We start from the raw sequence: 17,784 nt of genomic DNA, 5'->3' as shown, positions 1-17,784 counted from the left end.
ATCATCCATCTGCATTGTAAGTGACATCACCTGTTTCCCACCAAAACCATCTTTCAAAGAAGAAGCCAAGCAAGAGGGGATTTCATTTCCCACTGCCTATCTGCACAGGAAGTGACATCACTGGATTTCCCCTTATCCACTTGCACAGTGTAGGCAGCTGGCTCTGTATATACTATATAAAAAGGAGATACAGTGTGCACAGACTCCAGGGGTTCCCCAGAGGCTTAACAGAGGCTAAAGTAGATAACACTAATGCTCTCTTTTGTAGTAGTGTAGTTGAGCAGTTAGGCTTATCAGAGGGTAGTGCAAAGCATTTGTTGTACACACACAGGCAATACATGAAGCACACACTCAATGACTAACTCCAGGCCAAAGGATTTATATAGCAAAAATGTATTTTTGTTACTTTATTTCTAGAACCATAAGATTCAAGTTGCAGGTAAATACATTCTAGAACCACAAGATTCAAGTTGCAAGTAAGTACATTTGCAACTAAGTATCCAACATATGTATCAATACCACTTTGTTTCAATTTGGCAAGTTAAACGGTTTTCAGGAAAATAGCAAATATCTGTTTGAAAAATTGACACTGCAATTTTCAGAAACAGTTCTGGGGAGAAGAAAAGTTAGTACTATTTTGAGGTAAGTACAAGACTTACAATTCCAGTCTCTGAGTTTAGGATGTCCACAGGTTGGGGTTCAAGTTTACCCCGAACACCCACCACCAGCAACATGGGGTCAGCCGGGTGCAGAGGTCAAAGTTGATGTAGATTTTAAAATGGGCTCCTATGGACAGTGGGGGCATTCGGAATCAGGCCTGCTTGCAGTTAAGTACCCATGTCTTCAGAAGGCAGACCTGGGGGTTTAAGTGAGCACCAGGGGGGAAGAGGGCACAGGTCAGCACCAAACACACCACCTCAGCGTGTTGGACAGGAGGTGTCAACCCAGGGTGGACACTAGGTCAGAATCACCTGGGGAACAGCTCCAGTCGGTCGGGCCACCTGAACACGGGCCGTGGGTGTCAGGTGCAGAGTGGGCAGGACTCGCGGATCCGGGGGTGTTCTGGAGTCCTTTGCTGGAGTTTCTTTCTTGACAGGGCCGCGGTCGACGGGAGATCTTGGTCCTCTGGGGTGCAGACAGTCCTCTTGAGGCTTTTAAGAGGTCACTGGTCCTGCAGAATGCGTCGCCTTTTTGCAGAAGGGCTTTAGAAGCTGGAGGCAGGCCTGTAGGGCTGGGGCCAAATCAGTTGGGTGGTCATTACAACCCTGGCTGATGGTGTTAAAGGTGTGGCAATACCGCAAACAGCCCGGCGGACAAAAAAAGGGAATTATGACCCTGGCGGAAACCGCCAACAAAGACAGCCACTTTAACACACCGCCCGCCACAGCGGTACAGACAAGCAGCGCGGCAGTCACCGCCAACAGACAGGCGGAAGACAATGTACCGCCCACAGTATCACAACCCGCCAATCCGCCACCTTTTCCGGGGCGGATTCACCGTGGATAAAAACACAGCGGAAACAGTATCTGCAATGGGAAAACGCTCACCTGAACACATCCCACGAGGAACGAGGACTCCATGGAGCCCGAATGACACATTTTACCGGCCCTTGTATTCCTACTCATCTACGAAGACCAACAGCGGCGCGGCCGAAGACAACGGAGAGTACTGCACCTACGACATGGGGGAGGCAAAAGTTAGGGGGACACCCACGAAACACCCCCACCCCCACCCCCACCCCACCCTTGCATATTACAACATACACACCAATGTATCTGCAAAAATCACAGTAACAACCCACAACCCCCCCGGAAGAATACAAAGACAAAGCGAAATCAGTTCAAACATTGAAATGTAGCAATATACATGTCTGTCAAAAATATACAGATATATACAAAAATCAGGCAGAAATATATACATTACGAGAAGTAGTGCAGATATGCACATATCAATGTCCGTGCACCACTAGTCCAAAAATGCATGGGCGAGGCCCACAAAAGATACCTGACCACAATCGGAGAGAACATTGCCGGGGCATCAGATAGAAATACTACAGGCACCTCAGGGGGAAGGGAAGGGGGGGCACGTCAGCCGGATGACTGCAAAGCCAGATCCACGACGGGGCTCCATCCCCACTGTGCCATCCTGGGGAGTGCAAAGCCACAGTCTCTCAAGTCTCTACAGTGGGTGGGTTGCCCACTGTGCCATCCTGGGGAGTGCAAAGCCACAGTCTCTCAAGTCTCTACAGTGGGTGGGTTACCCACTGTGCCATCCTGGGGAGTGCAAAGCCACAGTCTCTCAAGTCTCTACAGTGGGTGGCTTGCCCACTGTTACATCCTGGGGAGTGCAAAGCCACAGTCTCTCAAGTCTCTACAATGGGTGGGTTGCCCACTGTGCCATCCTGGGGAGTGCAAAGCCACAGTCTCTCAAGTCTCTACAGTGGGTGGGTTGCCCACTGTGCCATCCTGGGGAGTGCAAAGCCACAGTCTCTCAAGTCTCTACAGTGGGTGGCTTGCCCACTGCCATATCCTGGGGAGTGCAAAGCCACAGTCTCTCAAGTCTCTACAGTGGGTGGGTTGCCCACTGTGCCATCCTGGGGAGTGCAAAGCCACAGTCTCTCAAGTCTCTACAGTGGGTGGGTTGCCCACTGTGCCATCCTGGGGAGTGCAAAGCCACAATTTCGCAAGTAGATAACATCTGCCAGTGGCTCAGGAGGGGGACTAGTGCCCAGACTGGATTAGTCTCCCCGTGAAAATTACTGTCCCATCACTGTCCCAGCTGCACATGGGATAAGGATGCTTGATGTGGCGGTCCTTTCATTCTTACCCGGTGCATGCCCTGTTCAGCGGTGCTTTGCCATGGCGGTCTCTGGACTGTTCAGCGGTGCTTTGCCATGGCGGTTCTGGACTGTTCAGCGGTGCTTTGCCATGCCAGTCTCTGGACTGTTCAGCGGTGCTTTGCCATGGCGGTTCTGGACTGTTCAGCGGTGCTTTGCCATGCCGGTCTCTGGACTGTTCAGCGGTGCTTTGCCATGGCGGTTCTGGAATGGACATTGGTGTGTGGCATGACGTTCCCTAGACTGGGCATTGGTGTGTGGCATGACGTTCCCTCATAGCCCACCTGGGCTGTGGCAGCCGGGGCCCTCCTGGGCACTGACTCCGGCGGTGGTCTCCTGACCAGTGACGATACTTGGGCCCTCCTGGGCTATGACTCCGGCGGTGGTCTCCTGACCAGTGACGATACTTGGGCCCTCCGGGGCTATGACTCCGGCGGTGGCGGTGGTCTCCTGACCAGTGACGATACTTGGGCCCTCCTGGGCTATGACTCCGGCGGTGGCGGTGGTCTCCTGACCAGTGACGATACTTGGGCCCTCCATGGCTATGACTCCGGCGGTGGTCTCCTGACCAGTGACAATATTTGGGCCCTCCTGGGCTATGACTCCGGCGGTGGCCTCCTGACCAGTGACAATACTTGGGCCCTCCTGGGCTACGACTCCGGTGGTGCCGGTGGTCTCCTGACCAGTGACGATACTTGGGCCCTCCTGGGCACTGACTCCAGCGGTGGTCTCCTGACCAGTGACGATACTTGGGCCCTCCTGGGCACTGACTACGGCGGTGGTCTCCGGACCAGTGACGACGGTGCTAGCGGTGGCGTCTCGATCGCCAGAATGATGCCATCCTTCTCCACCGTGATACTCACAACAGGCTGGGCAGACTTCCTCTGGCCCTTCCCCACCTTTGGTGAAGTCACAGCTGACTCTCCAATCCCCTTGGAAACCCTGTGAGTTGTTTTCCCACCAGGAGTCTTCACACGGTCCTGTCGTCCACTCTCCAATTTCAGAGCCTTTACATAGGGTGGGCTGCCAGTGCCTTGGCTCCGGGTCATACTGCCTGCCCTGGTGGCCGGTGCACTCCACATATCTTGAACAGGCACCACTGGTATTGGAGGCTTTTTGGCTGAGGCGCTACGATGGGACTGATGAATTGGAGGGGGGTGGTGGGGGCAAAAAGGTCAACTTTACAGAGGGACAGTTTCTGATGAACACTGGGATGGGTAGTTGGAGGGGGTCTGGGAGTGGAGGAAGAGGAGGTGGTTGTAGGAGGTGTCACTTTAGGTGATTTGGGTGCAGGTACTGGAGGCCTTCGTGAGGTGGATGGATGTGGGGTGTGTGGTTGCCGGCGTTTGTGTACTTTGGGAGGGGGCGTCACAGACAAACTGGGAGAGGACACAGGGGACGTGTAAATGGGAGTGGAGGTGGTGAGTGCAGGTGAGCAGCTTGTGGTGCTGGGTGTCCTGGTGCGATTCCTGGTGCCTGTAGATGTGGTGCATGCAGGTGTGTGTGTAGACAAGACTGGGAGGGAGGAGGGAGAAGAGGAGGAGGGGGACACAGTGGAGGCAGTGGATGTTGCTGTGTCTGTATGTGGGTGAGGCTTGCGTGAGTGCCTGTGGGTTGTGTGGTGCCTATGTTTGCTTGAGCTACTTGTGTGTGCTGACTTGTGTGCATGCTTGTCTGTAGGTGTGCTTGGGATGGGCTGGGGTACAGGGGATTGGGGATTGGGTCTGGGTGGAGGAGGTTGGATGGGGGAGGCTAGACACAGGGACAATGGCTGCCATCAGTGCTGAGGCCAGAGATTGCAGGGTTCGCTGAAGGACAGCCTGACCAGAATGAATGCCCTCCAGGAATGCATTACCGTGTTGCAACTCTCGTTCTACACCCTGGATGGCATTCACAATGGTAGACTGCCCAACAGTGAGTGACCTGAGGAGATCAATGGCCTCCTCACTGAGGGCAGCAGGGGTGACTGGGGCAGGGCCTGAGGTGCCTGGGGCGAAGGTGATGCCCACCCTCCAGGGTGAGCGGGCACGGGGCGAACGCTGAGGGGCTGCTGGGAGGGTGGTGCTGGTAGGGGAGGTGGCGGCTGTACCTGTAGAAGTGGGGCGCACAGATGGTGCCGCCACCACAAGGGAGCCCCCATCGGCGGACGAGTCCGTGTCGCTGGTTGGTGATCCGGTGGCTGACGTGAAGCTCCCCTCGCCCTCCGTCCCACTGGTGAATTCAGAGTCCGTGGTGTGGCCCTCCATGGCCATGTGGGATGCAGCTCCCTCGTGCTCCGGTGCCACTGTACCTCCGCCTGATGATGCTGATGTACAAAAAAACAGGGAGAGCAAAAAACAGGGGGAGGGAAGACAGAAGAAGAACAGGTTGAGTGCATGGCATACCGCTACCGTTGGCGGACAAGACAGACACAGCAGCCCCCTGCATTACGCCGTGCTCCTGGCCTCTGCATATGCAATTCCTGGGATATGGCCTACATGGCTATGGTGGACATCTGCACACATGGATGCCACAGGGGCAACTATACCTGTACTTGGCACTCTACTGAGGTGGGGTAGAGTGCCACATGGGCTGCATTACAGAGGGGCCTAGTCTTCGTGTTTCTGGCTGGCCTAGGTACACCCACAGGCCTCCTCCCCCACCCAGACCCCTCCACTGCGCGCAAAGTCCGCAGAATGAGGTTGTACTCACCCCCTTGTGTCTGCTGTGATGCCCTCAAGCGCCCATCCAACTCCGGGTAGGCCACTGCCAGGATCCGGAACATCAGGGGGGTCATGGTGCGAGGGGCACCCCTCCCACGTTGGGAGGCCATCCCCAGCTGAGCCTCCGCCGTCTTCTTACTGCAGCGGCAAATGTCCTCCCATCTTTTTTGGCAGTGGGTGTCCCGTCTCTGGTGGGCCCCCAGGGTCGGACCTCCTTGGCGATGGCACGCCAAATGTCCCTCTTCTGGTGGGCGCTGACCTACATGACATGCACAAGGGAAGAGGAACAGTCATTACCAACTGCACCGTCGATGTGAGTGGCCCCCTACCTACTTTAGCCATGTGGCCCATTCGTTCACATGCATTAATGTTCCATGAACTCTGCACCCTTCTCTCTTACAACCAGCCCTCTCCACCCAGGCCTAGCCCATACAACGTGCTCCTTGTGTACTAACCTGTTGGTCTGGAGGAACGTAGAGTAGCGTATACTGGGGGAGGACCCCTTCTACCAGTTTCTCCAACTCCTGAGCAGTGAAGGCAGGGGCCCTTTCCCCAGACGCAGCAGCCATCGTCGCTTCCAGACCGAGGTCACAGCAGCACTTGCAGTGTAGGTCCTCTCCTGACGAAGGTCAGGTATCTAGTGATTGAACAGATAGAAAATGGCGGTGACGTCCGCAGTGGTGACGTCTGCGGCGGTGCGTATCATCACCGCCGGCGCACCTGTTCATTGGCTCTTGGGACCCATAGGGTCCAATGTTAACCAATGCAGCATTGCGCCGCGGTCTACCGCGACGGTGTACAACGCCAGCGCTGTTACCCCACAATCCCATTGTCCCAGTTTAGAGGTCAGGCAGCCGCCATTTCAGGGGCCCACATGGCTTCATTTACCTCTGCGTCACACATAGCTAGGCCTACACTCAACACACATACAGGAAGGGTTTTGTGTTTGGTGTAGTCTTCTGTGTAACTGTAGGTACATACCTGGAGGAAAATTTATTTTATCGTCGCTGTTGTCCTTCGTAGGCGCCGTCAGCTGGGACATGTGAGAAGATGGCGGAATCCTCCGGTGTACCGACCGCTGGTGGACCTGTTGACAATGGAAGAGCGACATGTAATCGTCACCTACAGGTTTGACCGTGCCACAATCCAGGAACTATGTACCCAGTTGGAGCCAGACCTGATGTCACCAATCCGCCATCCCACTGGAATCCCCCCCGACGTGCAGGTGCTGTCAGTGCTCCATTTCCTTGCAAGTGGGACATTTCAGACAACAGTGGCCATGGCATCAGGGATGTCCCAGCCTATGTTTTCCAACGTCTTGTCCAGAGTGTTGTCTGCCCTGCTGAAACACGTAAGGAGATACATCATTTTCCCTGCAGTGGAAGATTTGCCCACAGTTAAAGGTGACTTCTATGCCCTTGGACATATCCCCAACGTCATAGGTGCCATTGATGGCACCCATGTAGCTCTGGTCCCCCCCACAGGAGTGAACCGGTGTACAGAAACAGGAAGAGTTATCATTCCATGAATATACAGATGGTCTGTTTGGCAGACCAGTACATCTCCCAGGTTAATGCTATGTTCCCTGGCTCAGTGCATGACGCCTACATCCTGCGGAATAGCAGCATCCCTGATATGATGGGTCAACTCCAGAGGCACCGTGTATGGCTATTGGGGGACTCTGGTAACCCCAACCTTTCCTGGCTAATGACCCCAGTGAGGAATCCCAGGACCAGGGCAGAGGAACGGTACAATGAGGCCCATGGGCGGACTAGGAGGGTGATCGAAAGCACCTTCGGCCTCCTTAAGGCCAGGTTCAGGTGCCTCCATATGACAGGTGGTTCCCTATTCTACTCACCGAAGAAGGTGTGCGAGGTCATCATCGCCTGCTCGATGCTTCATAATTTGGCTTTGCGACGCCAGGTGCCTTTTCTGCAGGAGGATGGTCCAGATGATGGTGTTGTGGCAGCTGTGGAGCCTGTGGAGCCTATGGACAGTGATGAGGAGGAAGCTGAGGAAGAAGACAACGACAACAGGGAGTCAGTCATACAGCAATATTTCCAGTGACACACAGGTGAGAACATTTTCTGTTTGAACATTACATTCACTGTTACACGTCTTCCTCTATCCTGTGTGTAAATTATAGGGATTATTTGGTAATTGAGTTGTTTCTTTCCATTGCGGTTTCACAGGTGTGGTTACCAACGTGTGCCATCTACTTGCATCCTTCAAGGACTTTTGATGTGTGACATTGGTATGTTGCCTTTACATCTCACAACGCATTTTGACATTGTCATAGATATTACATTTTAACAATTCATAGAGTGACTCCAGATTGTCTTGTGTTTCAAGGGTGTTTATTGAAGTGCTCAGAAATGGGAGGGGGTTGTAAAATGAGGATGGTTGATGGCGGAGGAATGTCCATGGCAGAGTCCAGTCTATTAGTCTCACAGGTGCAATGCCCATATGGTCATAGGAAGTGGAGCTGGGGCAGTTCAAGTATGGACAGGCTAACAAAGTGGGTCAGTGGGGGGACAATCAGGGTGGTCTAATTTCCTGGCGGGGGTCTTGCCATCTTGCTCTGTCCTGTTCCTGGCTCTCAGGGACCACTTGTGTGGTGGTTGTCCGTCTGCTGGGGGTGGGCTGGTGTGGTGGTCCTGTGGCAGGGCGTCCTGTCCACTAGCGCCGGCGGAGGTGGTGGGCAGTTCATCGTCCTGGCTAGTGTCAGGGGCCCCTTGGAGTGCCATGGTGTCCCTCAGGGTCTGCTGTATGTCCTTCAGCACCCCTACGATGGTGCCCAGGGTGGAGCTGATGGTCCTGAGCTCCTCCCTGAACCCCAAATACTGGTCCTCCTGCAGGCGCTGGGTCTCCTGAAACTTGACCAGGACCGTCACCATCGTCTCCTGGGAGTGGTGGTATGCTCCCATGATGGAGGTGAGGGCCTCGTGGAGAGTGGGTTCCCTTGGCCTGTCCACCCCCTGTCGCACAGCAGCCCTCCCAGTTCCCCTGTGTTCCTGTGCCTCCGTCCCCTGGACCGTGTGCCCACTACCACTGCCCACAGGTCCCTGTTGTTGTTGGCGTGGTGGGTTACCCTGGGTTCCCTGTAGTGGTGGACACACCGCTGATTGACCTGTCCTTGGTACGGAGGTTTGGGCCCGCTGGGTGGGTGCTGTGCTGGTGTTACCAGAGGGTGGAAGGTCAGTGTTGGGCTGTGCCTGTGCAAGGGGAACCGACTGTCCCGAGGCCCACGATGGTCCGGGCTGGTCATCAGGATCCAGTAGGGCAGAGCTGCTATCGTCACTGTGGGCCTCTTCTGGGGGTGGAGTGGTGTTGTCTGGACCCTCTGGTGTGGTGACGGTCCTTCGTGTTCCTGCAGGGGCATAAGAGCATGATTAATGCATTTGTGTGTCTGATGGTGTGCAATGGGTGGGTGTCTGTGTACCCCAGTGCAGGCATTCCTGTGTGGGGGCTTGTGTGATGATGGTTATGGGGTTGTTCTGGGTATGTGCAGTGGGCATGCTTTAGTGAGGGGTGTCCATGGTTAGTTGTGTCATGCAGGGCTTGGTGTTGGGATGGGTGGTTTGTGTTATTAGTACATTAGTGAGTATTTGGGGTGATAGGGGAGGGTGTGAGGGTGGGGGTGTGTGATAGCATGCAGGTAGGGTGGGGGATATGATAGTTAAGATTTGACTTACCAGTGTCCCATCCTCCACCGACTCCTCCGAGGCCCTCTGGATGCATGATGGTCAAGACTTGCTCCTCCCATGTTGTTAGTTGTGGGGGAGAAGGTGGGGGTCCGCCGCCAGTCCGCTGAACCGCGATGTTGTGCCTGGAGACCGTTGAACGCACCTTCCCCCGTAGGTCGTTCCACCTCTTCCTGATGTCCTCCCTATTTCTTGGGTGCTGTCCCACAACGTTGACCCTGTCCACGATTCTGCGTCATAGCTCCATCTTCCTGGCTATGGATGTGTGCTGTACCTGTGAGCCAAATAGCTGTGGCTCTACCCGTAGGATTTCCTCCACCATGACCCTGAGCTCCTCCTCGGAGAAGCGGGGTTGTCTTTGGCGTGATATGGGGTGGTGTGTGTGATGTGTGGGGCGGTGTGAGTGTTGATGTGTGTGGTGATGTGTAGTGGTGTGTGGTGTTTTGTGTGTGGATGTTGTGTGGGTGATGGTGTTGTGTGCCTCTGTATGGTGGTGTTGTCTTGGCTGTGCTGTCTCTCTGGCCTTCGTCGTGAATTGTGGTCGTAGGGGTTTGTGGGTGATGTGGGTGGGTGTTTTATATTGTGTTGGGTGTGTGGTAGTGGTGTTTGTATGTGTATCAGGTGTGTGTATTTTGAATTGTCCAATGTGGCGGTGTTTTGGAGATGTGTGTGTATTTTGAGCGCGGCGGTGAAAGACCACCGCGTGGATTCGTGGGACGTAACAGCATGAGCGTGTTTCTGTTGGCGTGGAGGTGGAGGTTTTGTTTTCGTCACTTTAACACTGACCTTTGGTGTGGCGGAGTTGTGTGGGTGTCTGAATTTCGACGGATTCCGAGATGTGTGTCATAATAACTGTGGCGGACTACCGCCGCCACGGCGGTGTATTGGCGGTTTTCTGCACGGCGATAAGCACCTTTTACCGCCAATGTTGTAATGACCCCCTTGGTGTCTTCAGTCTTCTCTGCTGGGGGTCAGCTTAGCAGTCCTTCTTCTTTCTTCTTGTCTACTTCTTGAGGTCACCAGGAATCTAACGAGCTAGGTTCAGGGTAGCCCTTAAATCCTGCATTTAGGGGCGTTACAGGGTCAGGGGGCAGTAGCCAAAGGCTACTGTCCCTGAGGGTGACTACACCCTTTCCAGTGTCCACTCCCTTTGGGGAGGTGGGTACACAGACCTAACCCTATTGGTCCCTGTCCTCTAAACCAAGATAGAGGATTTGCAAGGAGTGGATCACCTCAGCTCTGGACACCTTAGGGGTGGTCCTAGCTGATGTGGTCACTCCTTGTTTTTCCTAACTTTCCTGCTGGATTTGCTGCCAAAAGTGAGGCTTTGTCCAGGGTAGCGGGCATCTCCACTAGCTGGAGTGCCCTGGGGCACTGTAACAAGAGGCCTGAGCCTTTAAGGCTCACCACCAGGTGTTACAGTTCCAGCATGGGGGAGGTGTGAAGCACCTCCACCCAGTGCAGGCTTTGTTTCTGGCCACAGAGAGCACAAAGGCTCTCACCCCATGTGGTCATAAACGTGTCTGGAAGTGGCAGGCTGGCATAGACCGGTCAGTCCTGCACTAGAAGGTTGGCTAAAATACATCTCTAAGATGCCCTCTGGGTGCATTTTTCAATAAATCCAACACTGGCATCAATGAGGGTTTATTGTGCTGAGAAGTTTGATACCAAACTTCCCAGACTTCAGTGAAGCCATTATGGACCTGTGGAGTTCGTAATGACAAACTCCCACCCATATACTCAGTATGGCCACATTGCACTTACAATGTCTAGGAATGGACTTAGACACTGGAGGGGCATATTGCACATGCAACTATGCCCTCACCTATGGTATAGTGCACCCTGCCTTAGGGCTGTAAGGCCTGCTAGAGGGGTGATCTATCTATGCCACAGGCAGTGGTTTGTGGGCATGGCACCCTGAGAGGGGTGCCATGTTGACTTTGTCTTTTTCTTCCCAACAGCACACACAAGCTGTAATGGTAGTGTGTATGTCCTTCGTGAGGGGTCCCCCAGGGTGGCATAATACACGCTGCAGCCTTTGGAGACCTTCCCTGGCAACAGGGCCCTTGGTACCATGGGTACCTTTTACAAGGGACTTAACTGTGTGCCAGGGGTGTGCCAATTGTAGAAGCAATGGTAAATATTTATGGAAAGAACACTGGTGCTGGTGCTGGAGCCTGGTTAGCAGGATCCCAGCACACTCTCAGTAAAGTCAGCATCAATATCAGGCAATAAGTGTGGGGCGGGAAGTAACCATACCAAAAAAAGGGCACTTTCCTACACACAGGAAGTGACATCACTGGATTTCCCATCTGCTCAATAAGTGACATCATTGGTTTCTTGCTTACGATACCCTGCACTCCTCCCTCCTCTCAGGACCTCTTTAATGCTGGCTGCAGCACAAATGTGCCCCCAGTGCACCAAAATCAAGCTAGTCTAGATCCATTCGCTACTGATCCGTACCCAGTGCCAGGAACCTTGGTTCTCCCCTGGCCCACTGCTACCCTGCAGCTCTCTTCAACTCTTAACCATAGGTGCCTCTAGCCATACTGCTGCCACACTGCACCACATTCTCATGCACTCTTCCTGCCCTACAGCTACCACTCCTGCACCAACAGCGCCTAGCATCTCACTTGCTCACACTCGCACAAACCAGCGACTCACTCACACAGACCAAATACCACCCAAACATATAGCCACACACACATGCATGGTCCTCAACACCCGCTCACTCATCACATATGCCACAGAGATATGGGACCTACTGCATGACTATGTTCCGACCTGCTCTTTCTCACGAGAACATGACTACACCCAACCTCAGCACCGGATTTTGCTACAGGCATCCTTACCGACTACAACTCTCCAGCATAGGCCAGGAGTTGGAGTCACCATCATATTCAAAGATGACATCAGCTAAACCACCTAAACGCACACCCCATCCACTACATGGAATACCTCACATTCAAGATATACATCACATCCAACTTCTCCCTGCTCAAATCCCTCGTGTACAGACTCATCCTCAACCTCCCATACAGAGCAGCATGGCCCAGTCCAGTCCTTATTGCCACTGGTCAGTTGTAGGAAAGGCGTCTTGTGGCTTGTTGTATCTCTGTATCTTGAACAGTAGGTTATCTTTATGACCCCTAGAGTCCACTTCTTTGTCCTGTATACAAGATGGAACAGATCCACTCCTTCAGACTCTTCTCAAGTCACAGACAGCAAGTTTAATCCTATTCTGTTCTTCCTCAGGTCTAGAAGTGTTCTGAAGTGGTGGTCTGGGGATGTCACATTTATGTCTGCCCTAACTAATGGGATAAATGTTCCTGTGGCCAACCCTACCCACTTTGGGCATTTTTTTTAATGATGATGAAAGTCTTTGCCCTTCTAAATATGGGCACTAAGGGCTGTGTGTGTGTGGGGGCAGGAGAGGAGGGGGAGTGCACTATGGTTATCTTAATGTTTTCCCACATCTAACACTAAAATATATTTTGAAGCAGCCAGTGTACCCACAATAAACTCAGAGACAGAAGTGTGACAGGACAAATGTGGGGCTCTTCACCCTCTTGACAACGGATATACAAGAATTGTTTTGGCATCCTGTTCTCTACTTTTCAAGAACACCCCAAGTGTTATTTGTAAACCCAGCAGGCCTGTCAAGCAGGATATGACACTCCTTACAGTATTTGACACTGTAGTGTCAAAAAGGATGGCAACAACCCTTCCCTGTACAATCTGTGAGGTTCAGAGCAGTCAGTATTGCCCATTCAGGCCAGCCTATTGTCTGCTCCTGGAACTCATTTCAGACTTCATACATATTCACATGCTAATCACTATCTGGGAGCAGTTGGACAGCAAACTGCAAACCAGTCTCCAGGAGCTTCAAGCAGACCAAAGGTAACCTAAAAGTTACAGTTCCTTAATATGTATTAAAATCTTACTTGACCATTGAATTGGACTTTAATAACTGTTAAACTAGCTATTTAATTATTTTTCTTGCTAGTCTGATTCCTGAGAGTCAGTAATACGATTTTAACCTGTACTCTGGTTTTCTACATTGGACAGCTAGGCCTGCCACAGTGAAAATATTTTTTGGGTTCTAGTCAATGTAAGGGCATAGTAACAATTAATTTCTACATGTCTCAATTTTAAATACCGTGCACCCTACCATCTGGGCTACATGGCCAACACGGGGGTGACTTATTAATATTTAAAAGGGAGGTTTTAACCCGTCAAGTACATTTGATTTGACAGGTTGAATTGCAGATTTTACACTGTTACAGGGAAGCTTCATAGGGTCGGCCTGTTGCAATTGCAGTGCATAGCATAATATGTTCTACAGCCCACTGGGCCTGGGTACTCTTTGTACCATATACTAAGGACTTATAGGCAAGATAATATGCCAATTAGGAAATGCGAATTCAACCACATTCAAAGAGAGAACACAGACACTTTACCACTGGTTAGCAGGGGTAAAGTGCACAGAGTTCTAAAGCCAGTAAAATATAGGATCCAGTAAGAGACAAAAAATTATGGGTGATGTAGAAAAGCAGGTTTCCTATAATTGCTAACAAGCATTTGCAATGCAATGGGTCTTGCGTTTGCTCGAGTTAGAGCTATTAGCGTTGTAAATTCCTAACTGGACTTTTCTCGTCACACAAACAGAAAATAAAAAGTAAAACAGTTGACATAAGGGAGCCGATTCAAAGCACCGCTGTGAGTGGGAAGGAGAGAGACAAAAAGTAAAAGAAGTTTGCTTACAGTCAAAGTTATTGGCAAAAGTGCAATTATCCATGCAACAGGGTCGATGGCCAATGTGGTAACAAAACCGTCCGATGGAGGGACAAACGTAAAGCAGTTACCAACAAAAACAAAGGATATTTGAAGGGCTAGCACATGAACGAGTGATAGTGATGGGTGTGCAGTGGGCGTGGTTAAAAGCCCAATACATACCACCATGTCAAAAAAGTAGTGCTTTCGTGCCTCTATGCTCGACCTAATAAAAAGAGCTTGGACCTGGGATGTGCTGAGAGCACTACAGAATACAAAAATAACTTTAGTTCAGGTTTAGAAGTAGACAGACCTTGGCTGAGTGATACCCTGCTTCTGCTGACTACAGACTGTGAGTATATAGGGGACATCAAAGTGGCCAGTCCATGATTAAGAACAGCATGGCAGCTGAAAGAACATTATATACAGTGAAAAGAAATAGCTAGATAAGTGGGGCAGAAACCTCCATACCTCTTATTTTCAAATATTTATGCACAAAGGTTACAGGCCACAGCTGAACACAACTCATTTGCTGAAGTTTGAATTGCTTTCGTTTTTTTTAAATAAAAGAACAAAGCATTGGAGTCACACACAGGAACTCAGCCAGAAAGGAGAGAGAGAAACCTTCAAAATGAGCCCCTCATCATGTAAATGCTTTTTTAAATAAGAAGATAATTGAAGGTGTGGCGTCCAAAAATAGTTATAAGTGTGCAGAATGCGAAGAAAGGTTTTAAGAGTGGCTTTCACAAGTTCTTTAAGTTTGAACAAAAAACTACAGCAGGTGGTAAGGTAAGTGTGATAAATAACTGATCTTTCATGTTTTCCACTACAAATAATACATAACTTGCAAAATTGGTATTTAACTCACCAAATTATGCAGGCTTTATATTGTCTGAGGGCCTTTTTCACTCTGATATATTTTGGCTGATTTACCAGCTGAATTCTGTTAAGGCTGTAGCAATAATTGTGCAACTAATAATCATGAGCCCTGAACAAACAAGTATTTGCTCAGGGACAGAAATTTACAGGCCCAGTCAGAAATGGGGCCTATGTGCACTGGGTGCGTGAGAAGTTGTCTCATATGCTATGCTGCAATAATTAAATAATGAAACAACCTTGATTTTCAATTTGGTACACACCATTATACACTTTCCATGTGCATGAAGAAGTCTTATGATGTCGGGGACTTCAGTTCGCTCACACGCTAAGGTCGAGCTCTCGATGGCTCCTACGTTCTGTTGCCACGGAGTTCCTCTGGAGGTTGGCAGTTATGCGTAGCCGCCGAGAGGAGCGGCTGAGCCTTTTCCCACAAGAAAATAAACACGTACTTTCCTTTAAAACGGTGTGAGGACGTTGGTTATTCTTAACAATTTTGGCGACGACTTGCCGGCTATGGCAATAGTGGGGCAAGATTCGGCACAATCGGATAGCGTGTATGGTGGTACTTTGCTGAAGGTAACGCCATATGAAAGGGCTGTACTGGCCTCTTAGTTAGCGCGCTGCTAACTATACATGTGAGAGAAGCCTGGTTATTTCCTCGGTGGAAGAAGACTAGAATTAGCGGAATGGCCCTGGTGAAGTACTGCTCTTGACAAATAAAGGAAGGACTAACTGGATTGGGAGTATTACAGGAAAGGCCCTAGTGAGGTACCTTCCTGTGCTTTTCAAGTGAAGATACTGTTATTATTTTGGATTGCAAGTACTTTTCAAGTGAAGATGCCTTTATTATATTACATTGCAAGTACCTACAGTTTTGATTTATCCTAATCTTACCGTGAGCTAAGTTTTGGGACGGATATGCCAACAATTGCACCTCCTCCTCCTTTTTTGTCATTGCCTGGTCAGCCAACAATAGAATGGGAGGAGTGGCTAGATATTTTTGATAATTATTTAGTGGCATTGGATGGTCAAAGGTTTCATCCCAGCAGGAAAAAAAACATTTATTAAATGTATTAGGCAAAGAGGGTCAACATATATATAAGTATGTTCCAGACTTGCCAGTTCAGGGTGATGAAGTGGATACAGACGCATATACAGACGCAAGGAAAAAATTTGATCTAAGATTCGCAAGAACTCAAAATGTTGTGATGAGACGACACAAATTCTATACCCAACCTCAAAGAGATGGTGAATCTATCGATGATTTTGTCTCAAGGTTAAGAGAACTGGCAGTCAAGTGTCACTTTGGACAGATGGAAGATGAAATGATTCGGGATCAGTTGATTGTCCAATGTAAAAGCAGGAAAATGCAAGAGAGGTTGTGGGCAGCAAAGAATCCCACGTTGAAAGATGCCATCGAAATAGCTGAAGTTGTGGAAGAATCTGAGTATTGCATGAAGGCAATAGAAAAGAAGGAAACTAAAGATGAAGTAGCGGCCATAGGAAAAAGGCGAGACACTTTTCCTACCAAAGTTAAGAACTGTACCTATAAATCAGTAAAGGAAATGGAAAATAGGAGATGTAACAAATGTGGAAGTCTCAATCACACGTCAGACGCAAGATGTTGTTTTGTTATAGGAAAGGAGTGTAGGAAGTGTGGCCTGAAAGGACATTTTGCTCGAATGTGCTGTGGTTTAAGCAAAAGGAGTGTGGCAACACTCTTGTAAGAGGAAGGAGATGACAACTTGTGCGAGACAAATTTGAGCACAGACAGAATATTGGTCATAGAAGATGGAGGGATACGTAGACCAAAGGAACAAAAACCCAAGGAGCAATTTGTTATTCAAGGGAAATCTGTTGAATTGATGGTGGACTCTGGATCTTTATATACCATAATACCAAGAAAGTTGTTCACTTCTGAATGGCCTCAAGTACGGTTGCTACCAAAAGACATAAGTCCTGGTGGATATCAAGGTGAGAAAATAGACCTCATTGGATATATGATGGCTGACATTCAATTTGGTGGAAGGAGTATCAAAGGGAAGGTGTATGTTGCTGAATCAGGTCCACCAATCCTAGGATGGATTCATCAGTATGATCAACATATCATCATGAATCCTCGAGCTAAAGCACAAATATTAGTCGTGGAAGAAGTAACCTTGCAAGACATTGTTAGAGATGCAAAAGATGTCTTTCGAGAGGAAGTAGGTCAATTGAAAGGTTACTGTCACAAGATTAAACTCAAGGATAGAGCGATTCCAGTACGGCATAAGGTCAGGAGGGTGCCAATTATGGCTAGAGGGCAGGTTAAAGAGTTAATTGATGAAATTCTAGATTGTGGTGTCATTGAACTGGTGGAAGCGTCAAATTGGGTATCACCAGTCTGGATCACTAAGAAGGCTGATGGAAAACTCCGATTCTGTGTTGATTTGAGAAGCTTGAATCAGAATGTTGTAATGGACAATTTTCCTTTACCAAATATCAATGAGCTGGTTCTGATGCGAAAAGGAGGGAAGTTTTTTTCAAAACTTGATTTAAAGCATGCGTACCACCAAGTAAAATTACATCCTGAGTCGAAGGCTTTAACTACGTTCATTACTATGGAAGGCACATTTCAATTTACTAGGATGCCTTTTGGTTTGCGTTCAGCTGCCACTGTCTTTCAAATAGTAACACTTGACGTACTTAAAGGAATTCCGAATGTTATATATTTTCAGGATGATATATTAATTTTTGGAGACACGGTTGAGAGCCACAATTTGACACTGAAGCTAGTTCTAGATAAGATTTTACAATCAGGTTTGACCCTGAAGAAAGAGAAGTGCATATTTTTGACCAAGGAAGTGGAATATCTAGGGCACACGTTGCCACAGGATGGTGTGAAGCCAAA

The sequence above is a fragment of the Pleurodeles waltl genome, chromosome 7 (genome assembly GCF_031143425.1).
Source record: "Pleurodeles waltl isolate 20211129_DDA chromosome 7, aPleWal1.hap1.20221129, whole genome shotgun sequence".
NCBI lineage: Eukaryota > Metazoa > Chordata > Amphibia > Caudata > Salamandridae > Pleurodeles > Pleurodeles waltl.
Note: the sequence above shows the minus strand (reverse complement) of the source record.